The sequence below is a fragment of the Schistocerca nitens genome, chromosome 12, assembly GCF_023898315.1.
Source record: "Schistocerca nitens isolate TAMUIC-IGC-003100 chromosome 12, iqSchNite1.1, whole genome shotgun sequence".
Lineage (NCBI taxonomy): Eukaryota > Metazoa > Arthropoda > Insecta > Orthoptera > Acrididae > Schistocerca > Schistocerca nitens.
This window is the reverse complement of record NC_064625.1, coordinates 11,902,503-11,925,422: the sequence shown is the minus strand read 5'-3', so window position 1 is coordinate 11,925,422 and position 22,920 is coordinate 11,902,503.

Here is a 22,920-nt window from a genome sequence, read left to right as displayed (position 1 = left end):
GGAAGAGATGGTAACAGTATTCCAGAACAACAGTTGATAACAAGGGTGCCTGTGGAGAAGAGGAAATGGGAACAAAAACAGATGAAATTAAAGGGGAGGGATACAAGAAATAAGGGTGAACAGAAAGTGATAGGCTGGTGTAGACCAGGTTTAGTGAATGAAAACCCTATATATCAGCGAGGATGGAACATAAGGCTCTAACAGTCTGTTGAAGTTGAAGCCATAAGAGATTGAGCATCAACTTAGATGTGGGAGGAACCATTGCAGCATTGCATTAAGTTACGTAGATAAACTGTGAATCTGGGTTGCTAAATGGGACCACTATTCTCCCACATGCCTTAACCACTGTGGCATTTTGTTCAGTAAATATCAACAAGTCCTCTCCGCTTTATGAATAGGTTATGATTTTATTTGGTGAATTTTGTATGCAACACAGCAAATCATGACTGTAGTCATCTCAGGGTACTCACAGGAATTTTTTTATTGTCTTTAGGCGTTTAGAGCAATAGACAATTTTTTTTATACGTATAACATAATTATTACATTAGCAAATAGAACTGTTTGGCCATGTCAGTTGTTAGCTTACAATTCTTTTAATTCAAGCAGGCATTGGCAACAAGCCATTCATTTAATGTTTTCCTAAATTCCATACGACATAGCGCAGAATAAAATGTTTTAACCTAAGCTTCGGGTACACATTTCATAAGACATCTTAATAAGAAAATTACTCTGGATAATTTAAATACATGAGTGTTGTTCCCAGGACAATTTGTCATCTAGGTATACCACCAAGAACTTATGTAACAGGTATCATTAAAAGGACTTTTGTCCTTTATAGACTAAATATCACCTTTTGTGTTTTGTTCTTGTTCAGGACAAACCAATATGATGCTTGGGCGAGTGTATTGTCAGCAGACCTTATTTAGATCATTGTTGTAGTTTAGGAAGGTAATGTCTTCTGCAAACAGCACTGTTTTGGGACTTATAAAGGAGTGTAGGTCATTGATCATTCAAAAACAAAAATTGGTCCCAATACAGGTCCCCGCGAAAATATTTGAAATTTTTCAAAATGAGCAGACAACTGATGGTAAATGATGTATTCCATTATTTTGGCCATGACTGGAACTATTTACATTGGTCTGAAACTTGCAGGGTTGTCTTTGTCATCCTTTTTATACCCAGGAACCACACTATGCAATGAATCATTTGTGTTTACTGAGAACACCAAAGAAGCTATTACACTTCCTGGACTGGCTGGATCTCACTGTTCATGGTGAGTGCCAGGATGTAGACAGACATATACGCAGATAACTTTGTCCCTTCCAATACGTCATCTTTGGGAAGTTCTGTCTCAGTGCATTAAACACACATTACTTTTTATTTATGACCGCATTACTCTTTGACTGAGACATGAATGTTGAAGTGGAAGTTTTGCTCACTAGAGGCAGCTACCACCAGGTTGGTCAGCTGAACAGGTCTCGTATAATTTTCAGTGATGCTTTCTAATTTTGCTGTTACTTGCCATAATTGTCTGTTCATGGTTTTCATTTATTTATAAATAAAGTGCCAGACCAGGGAAAAATATGGGTATCTTAACAAGCAATACATTCTTAAATATAGGAATATTTTGACGTACATACAGCAGTATTGTGCCTTGTTACAGGTGCAGGTGATTGGGTTAGCAAAACTGACAATTTTAAGTTGTTATACCAAAAAGAGGAAGAATAGAAAATAATTGCACAGTATTTGAGCAGCTTTAAGAAACCAAGTGGCATTATTATGTATATTCAGAACATTTGCTCAACATGGTGATGATGAAGTAATACACGCATTTCCTGGTATCTGGATAGAAATGAAAAGACCTTATCTCTGTCTGTGGATAGTATCAGCGAAAGAAAACAATTGTTGTGTCGAGATTTTACTGCATTTAAATGTTACCTCAAATGTAAACATCACGGGTTGCTTATTAAGTATTTGATAAGGAAGATATTTTGGTATACCATTAATGCATTTAATTACTGTATACAACAATAACTGACAATGTGACAAAGTACTTACATAACATATTAAATGTTATGTCCACTAAGATACTTAAGTTTTTCTGCTGCTTAGTAATAACTGTTTTTTTAGAATACTTGTGTTTTTGTACTGAAATTTTAATAAAAAGGAAAAGCATTTAAGCACATAATGTTATCCACCTGAAGAATTAACATGTATGATGAAATTAAAAGAAGACACTCTTCAGCATACAGGCAAGTGGACTCACCAACCTATTACTCTGCCTTCAGTATGCAGCCTTCGCTTTCCTGGCACTCCTCTAACAAGGGGACCACTACTCTCGCCTTCACTGATTTCTTATCTCTACATCTACATTTATACTCTGCAAGCCACCCAACAGTGTTTGGCGGAGGGCACTTCACGTGACACTGTCATTACCTCCCTTTTCTGTTCCAGTCGCATATGGTTCGCGGGAAGAACGACTGCCGGAAAGCCTCCGTGCGCGCTCTAATCTCTCTAATTTTACATTCGTGATCTCCTCGGGAGGTACAAGTAGGGGGAAGCAATATATTTGATACCTCATCCAGAAACGAACCCTCTCGAAACCTGGCTAGCAAGCTACACTGTGATGCAGAGTGCCTCTCTTGCAGAGTCTGCCACTTGAGTTTATTAAACATCTCCGTAACGCTATCACGGTTACCAAATAACCCTGTGACGAAACGCGCCGCTCTTCTTTGGATCTTCTCTATCTCCTCCGTCAACCCGATCTGGTACGGATCCCACACTGATGAGCAATACTCAAGTACAGGTCGAACGAGTGTTTTGTAAGCCACCTCCTTTGTTGATGGACTACATTTTCTAAGCACTCTCCCAATGAATCTCAACCTGGTACCCGCCTTACCAACAATTAATTTTATATGATCATTCCACTTCAAATCGTTCCGCACGCATACTCCCAGATATTTTACAGAAGTAACTGCTACCAGTGTTTGTTCCGCTATCATATAATCATACAATAAAGGATCCTTCTTTCTATGTATTCGCAATACATTACATTTGTCTATGTTAAGGGACAGTTGCCACTCCCTGCACCAAGTGCCTATCCGCTGCAGATCATCCTGCATTTCGCTACAATTTTCTAATGCTGCAACTTCTCTGTATACTACAGCATGATCCGCGGAAAGCCGCATGGAACTTCCGACACTATCTACTAGGTCATTTATATATATTGTGAAAAGCAATGGTCCCATAACACTCCCCTGTGGCACGCCAGAGGTTACTTCAACGTCTGTAGATGTCTCTCCATTGATAACAACATGCTGTGTTCTGTTTGCTAAAAACTCTTCAATCCAGCCACACAGCTGGTCTGATATTCTGTAGGCTCTTACTTTGTTTATCAGGCGACAGTGCGGAACTGTATCGAACGCCTTCCGGAAGTCAAGAAAAATAGCATCTACCTGGGAGCCTGTATCTAATATTTTCTGGGTCTCATGAACAAATAAAGCGAGTTGGGTCTCACTCGATCGCTGTTTCCGGAATCCATGTTGATTCCTACATCGTAGATTCTGGGTTTCCAAAAATGACATGATACTCGAGCAAAAAACATGTTCTAAAATTCTACAACAGATCGACGTCAGAGATATAGGTCTATAGTTTTGCGCATCTGCTCGACGACCCTTCTTGAAGACTGGGACTACCTGTGCTCTTTTCCAATCATTTGGAACCCTCCATTCCTCTAGAGACTTGCGGTACACGGCTGTTAGAAGGGGGGCAAGTTCTTTCGCGTACTCTGTGTAGAATCGAATTGGTATCCTGTCAGGTCCAGTGGACTTTCCGCTGTTGAGTGATTCCAGCTGCTTTTCTATTCCTTGGACACTTATTTCGATGTCAGCCATTTTTTCGTTTGTGCGAGGATTTAGAGAAGGAACTGCAGTGCGGTCTTCCTCTGTGAAACAGCTTTGGAAAAAGGTGTTTAGTATTTCAGCTTTACGCGTGCCATCCTCTGTTTCAATGCCATCATCATCCCGGAGTGTCTGGACATGCTGTTTCGAGCCACTTGCTGTTTTAACATAAGACCAGAACTTCCTAGGATTTTCTGTCAAGTCGATACATAGAATTTTACTTTCGAATTCACTGAACACTTCACGCATAGCCCTCCTTACGCTAACTTTGACATTGTTTAGCTTCTGTTTGTCTGAGAGGTTTTGGCTGCTTTTAAACTTGGAGTGAAGCTCTCTTTGCTTTCGCAGTAGTTTCCTAACTTTGTTGTTGTCCCACAGTGGGTTTTTCCCGTCCCTCACAGTTTTACTCGGCACGTACCTGTCTAAAACGCATTTTACGATTGCCTTGAACTTTTTCCATAAACACTCAACATTGTCAGTGTCGGAACAGAAATTTTCGTTTTGATCTGTTAGGTAGTCTGAAATCTATGTAGGGCTTTGGCCTAAGTTGGGCCTCCAAATGTTTAAGGGAGGGGGGGGGGGGGGGGGGGGGGAGAGAGAGAGAATTGGCTAAATAGGAATAGTGCTCTGAGGGTTCCATACAAACATATATACACAGTTCAACCCTCCTGGGAATTTAGAATCTCAACGATTTGAGCTCATTACTCTATTGGTTTTGATGAGTGAGTACCTAAATCCCTGTGGCAGTGTATGGTGGACAGTAGCTCTGGTACCAGTAACTGATCTTCTGTTCCATTCCCTCCCCCTTCCCTCTTCATTCACAAATGATGCATGGGAAGAATGATACTGATGGCTAGATGTCAGTCCTGGGGTTTCCAAGACATTCAAGTTTGTGTAGCTCCGCATTTGCTATAGTAATTCTTGAGAAAATAATGTTTTCAGAATCCCCCCCTTTGGTTGTACTGCGAAACCTTGCTTCTTGCCAGATTTCATGATTCTTGGTCAACAGAAAGTACCATATAGATTTTGATGGGCGAGTCATAGATGCATCTTTTGATTTTAGTCGCTCAAAAGCTTAAAATTTTTATACCACCAAGAGACCATAAGTCTTAAATTTCATTCTGACACATCTGCACATTTCTGAGGAAAAGGGTTCTTAGCAGTCAGTCAGACAACAAAATGATCCATTTTTACCAGTTGAGATATGGAATCTTAAAAATAGTATTTGTTATGCAGGTTGGGGAGGCATGAATCATTTATATTAGCTTAGTTTCCAGGCAGCAGCAGTTGGTGCTGCGGAAAGATTATGGGACAGTAATCTGATGGTTGAGGTCCTATGCAGAAACATCTTTTTGTTTTCAATTTTTAACATTACTTACACTGCAAATTATCTGCAATAATATTCAGTATATTGTATTTATTAATAATTGTCATAAAAGGCATGGAGAAGGGAAGGAAGAAGAAAATTTGGGACAGCAAGTAAATTTCCAAGAAATGATTGTGAGGCATACACTAGAACTTTGTATATATCATCACACAGTTTGACAGCAAGCTACGTGTAATGCATCATTTCACCAAACATTTGTGAGGGTAACTGTTTATAGACACCGGAATGTATTGATGCAGTCTTCTCAGGGTGCAATTTCTTTTTCTCTCATTGATAAGAGCAGTCATAAAGCTTTGACAAGATTCTTACTCTGTTGATAAAAATAGACATTGCAGGATTGTAATAGTGGAGTGCACTTGGGAAATCTGTCCTATAATTGTGGATTTATTTTTCCTCCCCTTTTATGAAAATTATTTTCGTTTATTTGCAGTGTAAGTAAGTCGCAAACGTAACAAAAAAAAAAAATTTTTTTTTTTCTTTCTTGAATTGGGATTCAGCCTCACGACCCTTGGGTTACCATTCTGGAGTCTTCCTACAGTGCCAACTACTGTATGGAACCTACGCTACTATAAATGGCTAACTGCTCTCCCAGCCTATGTAAAAAATGCTATTTTTTCTAAACTCTTTGCATCTGGAGCTCCCCCTTCTTTCACTTCTGGCCAAGCACTGCACGTATCACAAATCTGGTCAAAATTGATGGTGACTAGTAGGTGCAGTCCCCTCGTAAGTCTGAACCCAAAACCTCATGCTCTTCCAACTGTCTGACTTCATTTGGCTTGTAAGCAATTTACCTTTGCAAGTTGAACTTCAGGGTACAGTCATAGGGACCAGAATACCTCCCTCCTATTCAAAACCCTCTGCAGGCTACCAGGATGGGGCTCCCACATCTACATATATACACAAGCCATTACATAGTGCATGGCAAAGAGTATTCTGTAATAATAATAATAATAATAATAATAATAATAATAAAAAAATCCTGTTCTTTTGCGAGGTAAAAAATGACCTAGAGTATATCTCAGTACGAGGCCTAATCTCTCATCTATTCACGCAGTCTTTATGTGGTACATACAATGGTGGCAACAGAATTGTCAGATGGGCTTCCTCGAATCAAATGTGGGTTCTCTAATTTTACTGAGCATCTCAGGTGCAGTACAGCATGAGCTTTTCCGGCCTGTTACGGTCCTAGCACTCTCTTGACCTTGGGGTGGGAAACTGCTCCTAAAGGCGGAGGAGCCACAAGGTGGCCAACGGCATAGAATGGAGAAGGCAACGGGAAACCACTCCATTAAAGACCCGGGCAGGTATCCCAAGTATCAACAGCTTATGATGGAAAGCTCTTTGGTTAAATTCTCCGGAGGTAAAATAGTCCCCCATTCGGATCTCCGGGCGGGGACAACTAAAGAGATACCAAAATCCAAAAGCATTAATGTAAGAAGGATAGCAACATGGAACGTCAACTCACTTCTTAAATGTGGTAAACTGGAAAATGGAAATGAAACGAATGGATATTGATGTACTGGGAGTCTCAGAAATGAGATGGCCAAACGCTGGCGACTTTTGGTCAGGGGATTACAGAATCATACACACTGGAACAGCACAAGACAATCCCGGGATTGCAGGAGTGGGAATTAACCTCAGTAAAGAGATGGGGTTAAGAGTAAAAGGATTTGTTCTACACAGTGAGAGGATAATTTATGTCCGATTGGAAACTAAACCAAGAGACACAATCATAATCCAAGTATACATGCCAACTACGAGGCACGAGGATGATGAAATCGACATGATGTATGACCACCTTGAAGAAGTAATTGGCAGAATTAAAGCAGCTGGAAACCTTGTCATCATGGGAGATATGAATGTCGTTGTTGGGGAAGGTAAAGAAGAGGATGTGGCAGGGAATTTTGGATTAGGATTAAGAAATGAAAGAGGGGATAAACTTGTAGAATTCTGCCAAAGAAATAAACTTTGCATTACAAATACCTTCTTTAATCATCATCCAAGAAGAAGATATACTTGGAAAATGCCTGGTGACATTAACAGATATCAAATTGACTTCATATTAGTGAAGCAAAGGTTTAAAAACCAAGTTAAGGACAGCAGATCATATCCAGGCTGTGATGTAAAAGTGACCACATACTCATTATGACGACGACTCAACTAAAATTCAAGAACATTAAAAAAAGAAGTACATGTAAATGGGATTTGACAAACCTGAAAAACGAAAATACACTGAAGCACTATCAACTAGAAACAGACAAGAAAACAAATACACAGGGCTGCAATGACATCCAAAGCAGCTGGGAAAAAATAAAAACTGGTATTTTAGAAGCAGCAGAAGAAGTAATAGGAAAAGAAAGGACAGAGAAAAGGAAGGAATGGATCACTAATGACCTACTAAATATGATGGAAGAAAGAAGGAAATTAAAAAATTCTGTGAAGAAGGAAGACCAAGAGAAATACAAGAGTCTGAAAAACAGAATCAACAGAGAGGCAAAACAAGAAAGAGAAAAATACCTTGATGATCTCTGTATTTCAGTTGAGGACAACATGAGCAAGGGAAATATCGACAAGGCCTATAAATGTGTGAGACATTGCTTTGGAGACAGAAGAAACAAGTGTAGGGCTGTGATGGATGAAAATGGCAATATGCTGGATGACGATGATGAAGTTGCAAGAAGATGGAAACAATATATAGGAAAACTGTACAGTGGACCAGACCTGTCTGAAAACATCATGGAAGAAGAAACAGAAGTAGATGCACACAACATAGGTGAACCTATATTAAAGGTAGAGTTTGAACTAGCTCTGAAAAAATTGAAAAACAACAAATCGCCTGGTATAGACAATATCCCAGCCGAACTTCTGAAATCTGGAGGAGCAAAACTGAATCAGGAGTTGTATAATCTTGTTTTTCAACATGTACGAGCAGGGTAAAATTCCTACAGACTTTGAGAAAAACATTATGATACCCATTCCAAAGAAGGCAAATGCTACAAGATGTGAAAATTATAGGACGCTCAGCCTAATTATGCATGCCTCTAAAATATTAACCTCAATTATCCTAAAACGCATAGAACAAAAAGTCGAAGCTACACTCTCTGACGACCACTTTGGATTCCGGAAAGATAGAGGAACCAGAGAAGCAATATTTGCTCTAAAACTAAGAGAGAAACGACTAGATAAGAACCTGAAAACATACATAGCTTTCGTAGATGTAGAGAAAGCCTTTGATAATGTTAAATGGGATAAGATGTTTGAGGTACTCAAAAAAAAGTAGGAATAGACCATAAAGATAGAAAAATGATATGGAACCTGTACAAAAACGAGACAGCAGTTATCCGTGGACGGACAAAACAAGAAGAGGTGCAGATACGGAAAGGTGTCCAACAAGGTTGTGCACTATCCCCCGTTATCTTTAACGTATACATTGAAGAGGCGCTGAAAAAAGTTAAGGGAAAATTCACAGACAGGAGTAGTAATTCATGGCCAACGAATAGATATGATAAGATATGCCGATGATATAGCTGTCCAGGCTGAAAGTGAAGAAGATCTTGTAGTCCTACTGAATAGAATGGATAATGTTATGGGTGAAGAATATAATATGAGAATTAATAAAGCAAAAAAGTAATGGCATGCGACAAAGAAGATCAAGTGAAAGTCCAAGTTCATGTAGGCAATGAACTGCTTGAACAAGTTGATAAATTCACTTATCTGGCAGTAATATTACCAGGGATGGAAGGAGCAATGCATAAGTGAGAAGTACAATAGCTCAAGCAAAGGCTGCTTTTAACAAGAAGAAAAACATGTTAACATCTAAGAGCATCAGCCTTGAAATCAGGAAAAGATTTTTGAAATCATATGTGTGGAGTGTGGCATGCTATGGGTGTGAAACATGGACTCTTGGGACAGAGGAAGTTGTTGTTGTGGTCTTCAGTCCTGGGACTGGTTTGATGCTACTCTATCCTGTGCAAGCTTCTTCATCTCCCAGTACCTACTGCAACCTACATCCTTCTGAATCTGCTTAGTGTATTCATCTCTTGGTCTCCCTCTACGATTTTTTACCCTCCACGCTGCCCTCCAATGCTAAATTTGTGATCCCTTGATGCCTCAAAACATGTCCTACCAACCGATCCCTTCTTCTAGTCAAGTTGTGCCACAAACTTCTCTTCTCCCCAATCCTATTCAATACCTCCTCATTAGTTACGTGATCTACCCACCTTATCTTCAGCATTCTTCTGTAGCACCACATTTCGAAAGCTAATCTCTTCTTGTCCAAACTAGTTATCGTCCATGTTTCACTTCCATACATGGCTACACTCCATACAAATACTTTCAGAAACGACTTCCTGACACTTAAATCTATACTCGATGTTAACAAATTTCTCTTCTTCAGAAACGCTTTCCTTGCCATTGCCAGTCTACATTTTATATCCTCTCTACTTCGACCATCATCAGTTATTTTACTCCCTAAATAGCAAAACTCCTTTACTACTTTAAGTGCCTCATTTCCTAATCTAATTCCCTCAGCATCACCCGATTTAATTTGACTACATTCCATTATCCTCGTTTTGCTTTTGTTGATGTTCATCTTATATCCTCCTTTCAAGACACTGTCCATTCCGTTCAACTGCTCTTCCAAGTCCTTTGCTGTCTCTGACAGAATTACAATGTCATCGGCAAACCTAGAAAGTTTTTACTTCTCCATGAATTTTAATACCTACTCCGAATTTTTCTTTTGTTTCCTTTACTGCTTGCTCAATATACAGATTGAATAACATCGGGGAGAGGCTACAACCCTGTCTCACTCCTTTCCCAACCACTGCTTCCCTCTCATGCCCCTCGACTCTTATAACTGCCATCTGGTTTCTGTACAAATTGTAAATAGCCTTTCGCTCCCTGTATTTTACCCCTGCCACCTTCAGAATTTGAAAGAGAGTAGAGGAAGACCAGAAGCTAAATTCTTTTGAAATGTGGTGCTATAGACGCATGCTCAAAATAAAATGTATCGACAAGGTCACAAACGAAGTGGTTCTGGAAAGAGCAGGTGAGAAGAGAAGCTTCTGGAGTTTCATTGTTAAAAGAAGAGTGCAATTTACAGGCCATCTATTAAGACATAAAGGACTCCTGAACACAATCATAGAGGGATATGTCGAGGGAAAAAGACCAAGAGGAAGACCACGACTGAGGTACATGGATCAAATCGTGAAAGATGTGGGATGTAACACCTATAAAGAAATGATGAGCTGAAAGACGCACAGAATGGAGACAAGCTGCCATTGTAGCTGTTGCAAACCAATCCTTGGATTGACCACTACAGAAGAGAAGACGGTCCTAGCAGTGCACCTCTGAATTTGTTTGACACCTGTTGCCCTGTCTACTGTGTAAAGGTTTTGAACAATGCAGCAACAACTGCTCACGTTAACATCCAGTATGCAATTTCTTGCAAAGATGGACTGCACACTCTAATCCAATTAAATCTTAAGTCATCAGTTTGCCTTCCCTAATATGGTTTTTAAGTGTGTGTCCAATTTCGTATGACTTTCCCCTAAGTAAATTACACTATGGGCTCCACATGTTCACCATTAACCCCATAACTGGATAGTCTCTCCTCAAATCAGACTAATATCAACTCCCTGTGAGCATAAACCACCCAATTCTTTAAAGAGAGACTTCTGTGCAGCAACAGCTTCAAACATCTGATCACTTTACTAATGATGTTAGGCATTCAAGTGAGAAAAAGTTTTGAAATAATGTGTCAAGTTTGTGGGGAGTTACTAAGTACTCTCGTTACCAAGCATTAATTATTATATTCTGGGTAATGCACACACTGGTTTCAGCAAAAGCTAGTTTTTTCACACATCTCAATGTTTAGGATGAGAGTTTTACTGCACAAACAACGGAAATAGACGTACTTTCCTTTCAAACAATGGAAAATCCAGGATGGAATGTAACAATACCAGAGAAGGAAAGTTGCTACTCACCATATAGCGGAGATCGCGACTGAGCATCTCTGCTATATGGTGAGTAGCAGATTTCCTTCTCTGGTATTGTTGCATACTTTCCTTTCACCATTTTGTAGAGGAAGGGGACCGAGTAAAAGTTTCATAAAGAAATTGTGTATGAAGTTTCAAATACTGTATTAAAACAATCTGGACGATTTGTGCACCACGAATTTTGAGGCAGCATAACAAAGTTTCTAACTGTAATAGTATGGTAAATCTTGAACATAAGATTAGACCCATTAATAGAACAGATGACAGCATTTTTAAATTTGGCTAATAATTAGTTATATTATGAAATACAGAAAATAAATTTTTTTACCGCTGTAAGCTGTTAAACAACCTGCAACACCCAAGGTTGCCCATTTACTAAATATAATTTATTACTTGTCATACAGCTTTATAACAAACAGTGGAACTTGTCATGTAACTAACAGGACTTACCAATCTGTGAATTCTGCAATTTGTTGAAAGAGTGACTTTTGAACTGATAGGGATTTCTAGTTTCTTGCTGTACGTTAGACAGGAGCTCATCGAATATATTATCACCTGAGTACTCCGTTCTGAATCCCGTAGGAGGAGGCAAAGTCTACATGAAAATTCCTATTGTGTCTTTTGTGATGTGACAGTGACTGTGTATATATCACAATTCAGCAGCAACTGATTTTTATAAACAGCAAGCAAGGCTATTAATGAGTAAGTGTTTTGGGAAAGAAAAGTAAGAATTCCAAGATCCTTAAGAACACTTCTACATCACACAATTTTCACTCTGTAGCGGACCGTGTGCCGAAATGACACGTCCCGGCAGATTAAAACTGTGTGCCGGACAGAGACTCGAACTCGAGACCTTTACCGTTTTGTGGCAAGTACTCTACTCGATTCTGGACACTTGTCCCATCAGCAAACTGTTTTTGAACTGCCTTTTATGGATGGTCATTTATGTAGGTTAGAAGCAAGAGTGGGCACACTATGGAGTATTATATTTCCCCATTCTGCAGTTATTTCCTTTACTGAAATACAGTCTGTTAATAAGATACTCTACAAGAGATCTCTACACTCATCCTCACCACAGGTGCACCCCTCTCAGTGACTTGCCCTTCCTCCACCTATCTCTCTCTCTCTCTCTCTCTCTCTCTCTCTCTCTCTCTCTCTCCCCCCCTCCCCTCCCTGATGAGCTATTAGTTCCTAAAGCTAGATGGTGTGTCCCTTTTACTTTTCTATATGTTTTTCAGCAGTATTACATGCTTTGCCTCCTGATGGTAAGTTGTGACCAGAAAAAATGTACACAAGTTTTTTTTCCAAACTCCACACTAAGTTTTACAACATATAAGGGGGCAGTCAAATGAAAACCGAACCTCCGCCACAACAGGGCCGTAGAACTGTTTCATTCGGAAGAAATCACACACTGGGAGACGAGGCGATAAATTCCCATTTTGTAGAAAGCAGTCAGGAGCTGAAGGGTCCACAACTGCATCCAGTCTCGCTCTTTCTCGTCCGACCGAAGCTGACTCCCTCCCACACTTTTCTCGAGCTCGCCAAAGATGTGAAGCATCACGTGGCGAAAGGTGCTGTCTGTACGGAGGACGGTGCAGTGTTTCCCAACCGAATCGTCGAAGTGCAATCTTTATCCGATTGGCAACGTGGGAGCAGGCATTACTGTGCAAAAGTACGATTCCGTATCGTGGCATTCCTGGCCGTTTCAACTTTATGGCGTGTCGCAGTTTCTGCAAACTGTCTCAATAACGCTGCACACCGATTTTGACTCCACGGTCGAACTTGACGAGCGAAGGCCGCCTGTAGTCACAGGAGGAAAATATCGTGACCTTACTAGAACTTGTACGAACAGCTTAAGATTTCTTTTGTGGGGGGAGATGTAAATGTTTCCACAGCTGGCTTTGCCATTTGCCCTCAGACTGTCCAAATGCTGTCGGACAGAATCATCCTGTTACACAACAGTACCGATCGGGTGAAGGCTACACTTCGGCAATTCGGTTGCGGAACACTGCATCCTCTGTACGGCCCAAATATTTCACCGTGAGATTTTCACACTTTGGAGACGTGCAGAAAGACACGTGTGGACGTCAGTTCCATTTGGACGAGGACGTGCACGAGTGGTTGCGACTCTGGTTCCGTCAGTGGCTGACAGCATTGTTTCTTCTCGAAGTGGGTAAATGTTTTAACACACGTAGTGATTACTGTCGAATGGAACCGTTCCGTGCATCTGTTACGGGTGGGCATTTGGGGTTAGTTTGGCAGCCTCTCCTGTTTGTGCACAAAGTATGCAATTTTAACTGTGCCATCCAATTGGCACACATGCACAGACAGATTGCCTTGATTATATTGGCAAATGCTGAGCACCAATTTGGACAACTTCACTTACAATGTGGACACGAGCACTTTTGAAATAAAGATGTCAGAAAAAAAGAGACAGGGGTTCAATTTAAATAAGACTCAATTTATTAAGATCTCGCTGGGTGTTACACCCACTAGAGATAGGAAACCTAGAGAGAATGTGCATCTCACTGAATATCAGTGTAGACTCTTAAAAACAAAAGATTATCTCTCAATCAGCTATAAATAGCAGTGTGAGAACGGCAATAGTTTGGTGTGGTTGCAGTCCGTGCTGCAAGTACGTGTAACAGCAAAACTCACAGCAGCACCTGGTGGAGACAAGTGGGTCCATTGTCAAATTACTGTCAATAAAATAGAAGGAACAACTCACTGAAAGCATATCTGCTTATAGACAGAAAATATGTAAGCAAAAAATGGTGGAGTGAGAGAACAATTTTAGCAATAAAAATGATTAATTCAACAAGCAAGTCACAGAATGTGAGCACAGGGAAGAAAACATATTTATATCCATTGATACAATAGTGAACCAAGATGAAAGCATAAATGCCCCAACAGAATTCCCAAATTTTCTCAATGTTCCCTGTAAGCTCTCACAAAAAAAAAGCTTCTATCTAGTATCCTCATCAAAGAAAAGGCAAATCAGTATTCAAATAACTTACCATTCAGTTTTAAAAGGCTCCAAATTTTCAGTGAGATTAGTATGCACCACGATTATCAATAAAACATGTGAATTTAAAACAACTGTGGTTCTCTCACAGACAGCTATACGTAGCATGTTTAAATGTCAGACAAGCACAAAACTTATTCATCCCTGAACCTGAAAGCAAAATACTAAATGTATAACTCAAACAATGGAAATACAACCTCCTGATGCTGTGCCTAGCGGCCCAGTTCCACGCCCCTTGGAACTCCAGCAGGCACAGCTAGCATCTTCTAACACCTCCCCCCCCGCCCCCCCCCCCCAAAAAAAAAAAAAAAAAAAAAAAAAAAATCGCTTCTATAACACCCAGCAAAGATTGCTGCGCATCTGACATCGCATCCACTAACTGTAAAAATTTGCAAGTTGGATTATATATATATATATATATATATATATATATATATATATATATATATATATATATATATATATAATGAAATACACTTTTATCTGTATATAATGACAAGGCTGCAGTGAGAGTTCAAATGAATGAGTATGAAATGTTGAAGTGATGTCACTATGTTATTCCAATGCAGCATAAACGAACTTCAAGTCAGAGAAAGCAGGACAACAAACAATGGAAGCATGCGTCATCACCTTTCACTGAAACATTCAAAGCTGTGCCCTTAGTAGGTGAGGTGATGCTCACTGTCTTTTTCGAGTTGTGATACTCGTCTAATTTCTCGAGTACAGAGAAACTTAACAGTGACAAGTACTGTGGGTCACACTGTAGCCTGCGCAAGTCCATCGAGAGCAGACAGCCAGAGTCGCTCACAAAGGGAGCGATTCTCTTCCACGGTAACGCGTGTCCACGCGTCTCCGAGGTCGTACGAAGCGTAATGGCCAAGTTCGAGTGGGAGCAGGTTGGGCATCTGTTCTAAAACCCGGACGTGTCGCCCTGAGACGTCCACATGTTTGGGGCGCTGTAAAAACATCTCAAACAGAAGGATACAGGAGTCAGTCCTCCACTATGACAGCTACAAGAATACTGAGAACAGGGAATCCTTCGGCTCCTGGAACAGTGGGTTAGTTGTGCTCAGGCCTCTGGTGGGTGATTACTTCTGGGTAAAAAAACTTCAACTGTATCCAGAGTCTTGTTTAGTATCTTTTCTTTTGAACATCCCTCATACAAATAAACCCCTCTTTCCTCGGCTATACAAAGATTCTGAGACACCTCGAATACAAAATGTATATTTCTTACAACTGGCAATTGCTGACATTGCATTATCATATGGATGATATAATTATATTAGGAAAGAAAACGAATGTAATTATGAAAAAGTTTGCTTTGTTTAAATATTGTATTACACACATACTGACCGTATTACAACATTATCACTGTGCTAATGAAGACTCTCTTTACTGTGGCCAACTCTCCTATTGCTTCTGCAGTAAAGTCTGTCAGTTCTTTAACTTTCCAGCAGGCACACCTAAAGTTGTCACACGAGCAGGTGTGCATTGTGAAATTTATGACACAGACATTTTTTTAAGTAAATGCAAGCCTGTGCTCAACAAGCTGTTAAAGATATTTGATAAAGATCAACGAATACATACAGTTAACTTTTTATTACACTTACCTTTGGATACTGGCTCCCACAGCAAAGCTTGCATCTGTGATGCCAGCTGATGTGCACTGTACTGTTTACAACACTACCTTGCTTTCAATTCCAGAAAAAATAATTGAGGAAGCTAAACAAGAAACAGGAGCCATTTTAAGACTATCGAGTAAACAAAAACAACCGAACACACTGCAACGGTGGTGTAATACCTCGTTGTTAAGCCATAAAAACAACTCCCGATGTGAAAAGTACAACAGCACACCTGCTGGAGGGTTAATGCAGGCACATCTGACTTGGAAAACAACTGCAATTTGCCTCCAGTATAACATAGGAGCAGCTCTTGTCTTAAAAAATTTCTCCTTTATCCCATCTCCTTACTTTCCATGAAGGAGCCAGTTCCGTTTGGGGAAAGTGACATCATCATTATTAATTCAAAGTTTGTCACAGCATTTCCATACTTGATGTTTTCATTTGTAGTAGTGGTACCTGCTGACACAGAGTTACAGTATAGCGAGCAGCAAATATCCAGGTTAATGCAGATACTGCGACTGTGCGGATAACCAAAACACACTGCTTGCTGTTGTAGCGGGACTTTGAATTTCGCCGCGCTACATTCGTCCCCTCAGATATAAATATCCCGTCGCAGCAGTATGAGCGCTCGACGGCAGAGAGAAAATACCGAAATTGTAACCTTTTTTGTTTTTCTATCCGTTTTCAATTGTCTCTTGATAGCAGTAGCTTAAGGCAGACGTGAGCTGATTAAGACGAATAAACTTATTAATGTGTAGACATTGTGGAAGTTATTATGAAATTCGGAGGATGGAGAGAAGCAACTAAAATAAATTGTGTTTAAGAGCAAGACGGTTTTGTGCACATTATAAATTCCTGGACAATGAAACTTACTGCAAGATTTCGGAGCCGACTTTTCACCCAGAAATGAAGGAGACGCCGCAAGAAAGAAGACAAGTTAACCTGGTAAAGGATGATTTATCTACGCCACTTCCCCCTGTCAGTTACATTGTTATTCTCTGTTCCTTTTCAAAAATTTTGTAGTGGAAATTGGTTTAACTTTTGCTCAAAAACGCCACAAGGACCACCCCAACAATAGATTTTCTGTGATACGAAGTCCGATCTGCATTTCTTTCTTTCTTTCCCTTTTTTCACGGTCACTCTTCTCCCATTTTTCATTTTTTTTTTATTAAACCACTACAACTGGCTCCCGCGACAGGACGCAATTTTCGGATGTGTCGTTTTTGAGCAAATTTGAAACTTTACTTTGTATTTTTTCCCAACAGAGAATAATAAAAAATCCTGAAGTTTAAATGGTAACGAAAACACCAACTTTATTGTACCTAAGCAAATGATTATACAACAATATTGTAAAGAATTTTCGTAACTAATTCAATCTGTTTTTCTTTTCATGGCATATATTGATGCAAAAACCGTTATTTTGAGACCTTTTGGTGATTATCCGATGGAGATGTATTAAGAAAATCCATATTTGGACGAATACGATTTACGCAGAAGTGATTGACCAGCCGCTGCAGGACAGAAAATTTAATGGTGAGTCACACAATTATGTTTCATTCAAACATTCAATAGCCAACTGCAGAATCCATTTTTCCCTTTCCACGCATCCTGTAGTTTTCTTCTAGATTTTTCCAAAATTATCTATCTCTATTGTAGTTTGTGGTAATTATAGTATTGTTGTAGCTGCATATGAAGATCGTAAATTTGACCGCCAAACAGTCATTTGTTACGAAAAATTTTGTCCGCCCTGCTGCATCTTTCTCAACCATTGTTTGCAATAGAGCAATCATTTACATTGACGAGAAAATATTCAACCCAAATTTGAGTCAAATCTTTATTAATCAGACTTGTATTATTCCCTTTTTGACTTACTATTATACATCCTATTACAATGGAACGCGGTAAGGTAGAGATAGTTTCGGCAGATGAGTTAAGTGAAGTAGATTCATCTTTCAACCAACAAGAAAGTCCGCGTTTCCCTCCATGGACGAGTTCACAGATCAATGCAATGATTTTGCCTCAAACTCGCAACATTTGTGATAATACACAGATGGCGACTTTAAATGACGAAATGTGTAATGGACGCGAGACTAGACCGTCAGCGCCATTGTTAACATCAATGTCAGAACCGAATATGAGACAAATTCAGCAATGTGACACAAATCGGACACAGGAGACTGACAAACTGGACCGACTATTCGAGTTATTTGCAGACATGAAACGAGACGTTAGTCAGAAAATTGACGCAAAACTGGACGCACTTGGTCAGGACTTTAAACAAAGGCTAGATAAAAGCGACGAAAAATTTGACGTATTAAACCGTACTATGACCGAAAATTTTGAACGAACGACAAAACAGATGACAGAATTAAATAACACCACTCAAAAGCTCAGCCAGAGATTTGAGACTTTGTCCAACCGAGTCACTAAACAGGAAGAAACTTTGGTTACATTCACACATGAAACAAAAAACAATATCGCCCGATGTGAGAATCAGTTAATGCAAATAGTTAATGTGCAGCAGGAAGTGAACACTCGTGTGGAAGAGTTAGCTCAGGCCCGCACTTCAGCTAGCTCCACCCAAGGAAAGTTGACTGAAGAAGTGGGAAATATTACCCAACAACTCACAATGGTAGTTCTTGAACAAACCCACCTCAAAGAAAAGATAGAAAAATTAGAAGACCGAGCGGACCTCGCGTCACTAAACAACGACACCAACATGGCCGAAAGAATTGTACATGAATGTAAATTGTGTGACGACTATCTGGACAAAAAACTTGAAACAATTACACAGGACATACTTTCAAAAACAAAGACACATGTTAAAGACGGGCCAAAAACTACAGAAGACGAAGTGACAAAATTACGAGACAATGGTGTGCCGTGTTTGGCGATTGGTGCAAACGCATCGCTAGGAAACGACAAAACAGCTAAAACCATGGCTAATGACACAGACAGAACACCTATTGTGGAATCACCTATTTCCAATCAAAATTACAATGTGCCGCCTTCTTTTCCACCAAACGAGCAATATTACGACACGACACCTAGAGTAGCAAGTGACACAAACTACGTCAATACAGTTATGCCAACCGGCATGGCCGATGACACGTTTGTAAGACATGGGCATTTCCAGACATTTTCCAGTGAGGACAAGCACAAAGTCCACCCTATTGTGTTTATTAGATCATTTGACGGTGTTTTTCCACGTAGTTGGTCAGAAGTCGATAAAATCAGATACGTCACCAATCTCATGAGAGGACGAGCAGCTAAGTGGGGTGCCGCTATGAAACGGCGGTGCCTTACGTTTGATCAGTTCGAACAAGCCTTCTTGGACGAATTCTGGTCCGAAAATGAGCAACAGAGTCTAAGGAGAGAAGTGTGCAACCCCGAGACCTATGACCCTAAAAAAGAGACATTAAGACAATACTTTGAGAGGTACCTAGACAAGACACTGTACTGGTCCAAACCAGCCGACTTGCCAGCTATAATTGACACTTTAAAGAGCCACTTACCCTTTCCATACAGAGACAGATTAATAGGAGTACCGGAGAATGACGTTAAGACTTTCTTAAACTTCTTAGATCAAATGGACGTAGTTTACAGAGGCGATTCACGCCATTCAAATTTTATTCATATTAGTAACCAAAATCAGCACCCACCCCAAAGGAACCGTAGTGACGGTGGTTGGTGGAACCATCCGTCCGCGCCGCGACACAATACGATGCCAGCGCGCGAAACATATTCAAATGGAAACGTGTATGACAGTAGGAACAACCGCAGATATTCGTGGAATAATAATAATAATAATAATAATAATAATTATCACCCATATCAAAATGGTAACTACAAGCAAAATGAAAATTACAGACAGTACAACAACAACAACAATAGGAGACGTGAGAATAACCGGTACAACCCGGGCTACTTTGACAGGAACGTGACATATAACAGACATAATTACCACCAAAACATTAGCAATCCCAACAATCACCGACAGAATATGTGGAACACACAAAATTCACGCATGACAAATCATAACCCTCCACGGAATCCGCCCCCGTTCCCTAGTACAGTTATGCACTCCCCGCCACGAAGTAGCAATAACAATTGCGGCGCGCCATCAGCTGACGCGTGGGCGCCAACCGGCCGGAATGTAAACATAGTGAAGCTGGTCAATGAACCCGGCCAAACACAGCAGACGACGGAAAACAGTCGCCGACCGAGCTAAGCGCTCGTGCTTCGGTCGTGAGGTGTTGTAAGAGCGCAATGGCTGAGACGGTTTGTTTCCTCAGGTACGATGACAAAATGACAGCAGAACAGGAATTAACCGACGAGATAAACATTAAATCAGGCAGTTGTGTAAAAGAATTCATACAAGCTACGGCATGGGTTAAGTTTAACGAATATGATGTACAAATTTTATTCGATACTGGTGCTGCTGCAAGTGTGATGTCAACCGCATTCTATAATGAATTGAAACAAATTATAAACATACCTACATTACCTGTACAGAATTGCCACGTGGTTAGTGCCACAGGTACTAAATCTAAGAACATACGCATGCAAGCCCTTGTTAACTTCACATTTTCCAATACACAGTTCAAGTGTAATTTTCTGATTGTAGACAAGCTTATCGTACACTGCATCCTAGGGATGGATTTCTTGAATGAACACAAAGCAATCATAGATTTAAGTAATGGCATATGTCAATTATCCGTAGGAGAACAACTAATTAATGTTGAACTTAACAAGACGATTGAACCACGACAAAAACATTACGAAGTAAGTCAATTTCAATTGATATATCCTACCATAGTTAGTGTATGTAATTTAACACCTGAAGATTCAGACTATCAGGAGACTGAGCAGGATTTATTGTATCAGAAATGTGTCGAATCTGACTATTTAACGAAACAACAGCAAGAAGAATTGTACAAATTATTATGTGATTATGCACAAGTTTTCAGTGAGAGGCCTGGTGTAATCAAAGGTTATAGCTATAAAATGGATGTTAAGCCACATAAAACTTATTGTAGGACACATTATAATATTCCATGGGCGAAGAAACCTGCAGTTTTACGTGAAATCGAGCGTATGTTGACCTGGGGTGTCATAGAAAAATCACATTCCCCTTATTGCAGTCCTATCCTGGCGGTAGGCAAGCAAGATGGAAATGTCAGATTGGTGCTAGACGCACGTGAAATCAACAAAATTATTATACCCGTTAACACAAGACCCGTCAACTTGGATGAACAGTTGCTAAAATTTTATAATGTACAATACCTAACTAATATTGACCTCCGCTCATCGTACTGGCAGGTGTCCCTTCACAATGACAGTCGTAAATACACTGCTTTCCTTTGTGAAGGACGCAGTTATCAGTTTTGTGTGTTGCCTTTTGGTTTGCGCGTAAGCGCGGGCGTGTTCATCGAGGCGCTTGACGCCGTTCTCGGCCCGTGTTTGTTGTCACGCGTCACGGCGTACGTCGATGATATTGTCGTGGCAACAAATACGTGGGAGGAACATATTGATCTGTTACAGCAAATTTTATTTAAATTTTCACAAGCTGGAGTCACAGTAAATCTTTCTAAGTCCAAAGTAGGAAGGCGTGAAATCAAGTTTTTAGGCCATATTGTCTCGCCGGAAGGTATTCGTCCCGATTCTAAGAAGATTGATGCTATTCGTAATTTCCCTCCTCCACAAAACCGCAAACAGTTGAAAGCATTCTTAGGTTTATCTTCTTTCTTTCGGAAGTTTGTTTCAAAACAGCTTCTGAACAGCTCTCACCTGCTAACTTTACTGAAAAAGAACGCAATTTGGAGATGGACAGAGTTTTGCCAAGCTGATTTTCAGGCTATTAAAGATGCATTGGTGAACGCACCCCTCCTCTGCCACCCTGACATGACGTCAGATTTCTGCCTAGCCACGGATTCGTCATCATACGGCCTTGGAGCTTTTCTATTTCAAATTCAATCCGAATCAAGACAATCTGTCATCAAACCGATAAGTTTTGCGAGCCGCACGCTCACTGAGTGCGAGAGGTCGTACTCGGTGACGGAACGGGAGGCTCTTGCCATTATTTGGGCATTCCGTAAGTTTCGCTACTTTCTTTGGGGTAAACATACTCGCATATACACAGACCACCAAGCCCTTTCTTTCTTACTATCATGCAAATTGCTTCATTCACGGCTCACCCGGTGGTGCCTTTCACTCCAAGAATACAGCTTCGAAATTATTTACATTAAAGGTAAATCAAACGTAGTAGCCGATGCCCTGTCCCGTTTGCCCCAAGGCATACAGGATTTTTCGGAACTTTCCGAGCAAACATCAGACTTTAACATCTTACTTATGTATGATGGTACATACGCCCCATACTACCGCAATATGTGCAAGAGCTTTGCTTCACTTCAGGACAGCGACCCCAGGTGGTCAAATATCAAAAAGAAATTACGTACAGATCCTTCTTCACATTTACAAAAATATTACACGATACACAAAAATGTACTTTTTCATAGGCGTACCCCAGACTCGCACCATTGGTGTGTTTGTCTACCCGACGCGCATGTTGACGATTTTATTCTGTTCACACACAAAACTTGGGGACACTACGGAGTCACCAAATGCACTGATAAAATAGTACAGTACTGTTACTTTCCCAATCTGCGTCGGAGAGTGTTGCAAATTGTTCGTAAATGTATCATCTGCCAAAAAGCAAAATTTTCCAACCGATCATCTTTGAATGAATTATATCCTATTGTACCAACCCGACCTTTGGAGATAGTATCGTTGGATATCGCCGGACCTTATCCCAGAGCTCGTGGAGGTGTGAAATACATCGTTGCTGTATTTGATGTCTTCTCAAAATACTTAAAATTGTTTGCTATCCGCACTGTCAACGCATCTGCTATTACTAGACGTTTGACTAACAGTTACTTTACAAGGTTTGGCAAACCCCACGGCATTATCACGGATAACGCACCCTATTTTA